Source organism: Chiloscyllium plagiosum, chromosome 25 (genome assembly GCF_004010195.1).
Source record: "Chiloscyllium plagiosum isolate BGI_BamShark_2017 chromosome 25, ASM401019v2, whole genome shotgun sequence".
In the NCBI taxonomy this organism is placed as follows: Eukaryota; Metazoa; Chordata; class Chondrichthyes; order Orectolobiformes; family Hemiscylliidae; genus Chiloscyllium; species Chiloscyllium plagiosum.
The window spans coordinates 2,902,985-2,906,306 of record NC_057734.1 but is presented as its reverse complement, the minus strand read 5'-3'; the positions used below and the strand labels follow the sequence as shown (position 1 = coordinate 2,906,306).

At 46.7% G+C, this 3,322-nt stretch overlaps 1 protein-coding gene and 1 long non-coding RNA gene across 3 annotated transcripts in view; one reads left to right on the top strand and one right to left on the bottom strand.

Moving 5' to 3' along the window:
* The window catches only part of galnt9 (polypeptide N-acetylgalactosaminyltransferase 9), a 268,597-nt gene that overhangs the window by 107,034 nt on the left and 158,241 nt on the right, over positions 1–3,322 (bottom strand). The window lies entirely within an intron of this gene.
* The window catches only part of LOC122562510, a 9,210-nt gene that overhangs the window by 1,240 nt on the left and 4,648 nt on the right, over positions 1–3,322 (top strand). The window lies entirely within an intron of this gene.

Sequence of the window (3,322 nt, the reverse complement as noted above, 5' to 3'; positions counted from 1 at the left end):
ACCCCACACACACACCCCACACACACACACCCCACACACGCACACACACACAGATGTTCGAGTCTCTGACACTGGAGGGAGGTGATCTGTTCCTGCTGGGAAACTGAAAGAAAATCCAATTTAAGGCAATAGTCTGGTCAAAGTTTCTGTTTATATTTTTATAAAAAGAAACTGAACCCTAGGCCCATGTGTACAAATGTTTCAATCCATTTTGTATGGTATATGTATCTTTACATGTTCAGTTAATTGGAACCTCCGTTATGGGAGAGATAATTAACTCCAACTAATAACAGGACAGAACTGGGACCTTGCATTGACATTCGGGGCAGAGAGCAGGGAAGAATAATTCACACTGAAACATTCTTTTCAGACAGGATGAAATGTTTCGGGGTGGTAGTGATGGAGCTGCCTCAGAATGTTACTCACTGCAAGTGTGTACCTGTGTGTGAGCGTGTGTGACTATGTGTGTGAATGAGTGAGTGTGAACATGAGCGTGTCTGTGTGTGTGACCATGTGTGTGTGTGTGAACATGTGTGTCTGAGTGTGTGAGTGAATGTGAGTATGAATATGTATCTGTGTGTCTGCACGTGTGTGTCTCTGAGTGCGAACACGTGGGCATGTATGTCTGAGTGAGTGCGAACACGTGTGTATGCGTGTCTGAGTGAGTGCGAACACGTATATGTATCTGAGTGTGTGTGAACACGTGTGTATGTGTCTGAGTGAGTGCAAACATGTGTGTATATGTGTCTGAGTGAGTGCGAACGTGTGTGTCTGAGTGTGAACATGTGTTTGTTTGTCTGAGTGAGTGCAAACACGTGTATGTGTCAGAGTGTGTGCGAACACGTGTGTATGTTTGTCTGAGTGAGTGCAAACACGTGTATGTGTGTCTGAGTGAGTGCAAACATGTGTGTGTATGTGTCTGAGTGAGTGCAAACATGTGTATGTGTGTCTGAGTGTGTGCGAACACGTGTGTATGTGTGTCTGAGTGGGTGCGAACACGTGTGTATGTGTGTCTGAGTGAGTGCGAATACGTGTGTATATGTGTCTGAGTGAGTGTGAATGTTAGTATATGTGTAAGTATGAATGTGTATGTGTGTGACTGGGTATGACCATGAGTGTATGTGAAATGAGTCTGTTGTGGGGGTGAAAAGGTTTAATTATGACAATTGGTTCCATAAAGTAGGCTGGTCTACCTTCACTTGTATAAGATGAAGGAGATGTGTCATCGAAGTTCTTTAAGATGTGATTAAAGCGTTGTTAGAGAGAGTGAGAAAGTATTCCCTGCGATGGGGAGAGTCCAAACCAAGAAACTAAATCTTCAAATTAGAGCAGCCCTTTTAGGGGTCGTGGGAATCTGAAAATGACCCACTGGATCTGAGGATCAATTAGAAATGTGGTAATGGAGGCTGATAGGCTTTGTTTAGCAAAGCTATAAAGGGATCCAGAGCCCAGGTGGAAATGTTGCATTTTGTTACAAATTAAAGAATGAAAATAAGGAATGCTGCAGAAACTCAACAGGTTTGGTAGCATCTAATGAGAGAGAGAGAGAGAGAGTTTTGAGTCCAGTATGGCGCTTCTTCAGTTCCAATGAATGGTCAAACGTCAAATGGACGATGGATGGCTCAGTGGTTAGCACTGCTGCCTCACCGCACCGCTGCCTCACCGCACCGCTGCCTCCCACCGCACCGCTGCCTCCCACCGCACCGCTGCCTCACCGCACCGCTGCCTCACCGCACCGCTGCCTCACCGCACCTTGGACCCAGTTTGATTCCATCCTTAGGTGACTGTCTGTTCGTGGGAATCTGAAAATGACCCACTGGATCTGAGGATCAATTAGAAATGTGGTAATGGAGGCTGATAGGCTTTGTTTAGCAAAGCTATAAAGGGATCCAGAGCCCAGGTGGAAATGTTGCATTTTGTGACAAATTAAAGAATGAAAATAAGGAATGCTGCAGAAACTCAACAGGTTTGGTAGCATCTAATGAGAGAAAGAGAGAGAGAGAGAGAGAGAGAGAGAGAGAGTTTTGAGTCCAGTATGGCGCTTCTTCAGTTCCAATGAATGGTCAAACGTCAAATGGATGATGGGTTAGCACTGCTGCCTCACCGCACCGCTGCCTCACCGCACCGCTGCCTCACCGCACCGCTGCCTCACCGCACCGCTGCCTCACCGCACCTTGGACCCAGGTTTGATTCCATCCTTAGGTACTGTCTGTGTGGAGTTTGCACATTCTCCCCGTGTCTGAGTGGGTTTCCTCCCACAGTTCAAAGATGGCCATGCTCAATTGCCCATGATGTCCAGAGATGTGCAGGCTAGGTGGATTAAGAGTGCGAAATGCAGAGGTACAGGAATGGGTTCAGCCACTTTTGGAATACTGCGTTCAATTCTAGTCTCCCTGCTATAGGAAAGATGGTGTTAAAATTTGAGAGGGTTCAGTAAAGATTCACAAGGATGTTATGAGGGTTTGAGCTATAGGGAGAGGCTGAATAGACTGGGGCTCTTTACCCTGGAGTGTCGGAGGCTGAGGGGTGACCTTATAGAAGTTTATAAAATCATGGGGAGCATAAATAGGGTGAATAGCAAAGGTCTTTTCCCTGGGGTGGGGGAGTCCAGAACTAGACGGCATAGGTTTAGGGAGTGCAGGGAATGATATGAAAGAGACCTAAGGGGCAACTTTTTCACACAGAGAGTGGTACGGGTATGGAATGAGCTGTCAGAGGAAGTGGTGGAGGCTGGTACAATTACAACATTTAAAAGGCACCTGGATGGGTATATGAATAGGAAGGGTTGAGAGGGATATGGGCCAAGTGCTGGCAGGTGGGACTAGATTGGGTTGGGATATCTGGTTGGCGTGGACGGGTTGGACCAAAGGGTCTGTTTCTGTGCTGTACATCTCTAAGACTCTGTGACTCTATGATTCTATGATGAAACTCAATCAGATATAGCACAGTGAATTGACAACTTGGTCAAAGAGGTAAGGTCTTGGAAGTGAGTTACAGGAGAGAGAGGGAGAGGGGAAGGATTTTGGGGGGAATCTCACTGAACATTGGAGTGATAAATGGTGTGCTTCAGGACAGTTCAGCTGCCTTAAACTCTCCGAAACAGCCGATTGTGGGTTCAAACTTCATCCCTCAGAGTTGTGCCCATGATCCAGGCTGGTATACTGAGGGCATGCAGCACTGTGGGCAGTGAATGAGATGTTTGGATGAGACCCAAGCCCCATCTATCCCCATCATAGAACATAGAACAATACAGCACAGAACAGGCCCTTCGGCCCACAATGTTGTGCCGAACATTTGTCCTAGCTTAAGCACCCATCCATGT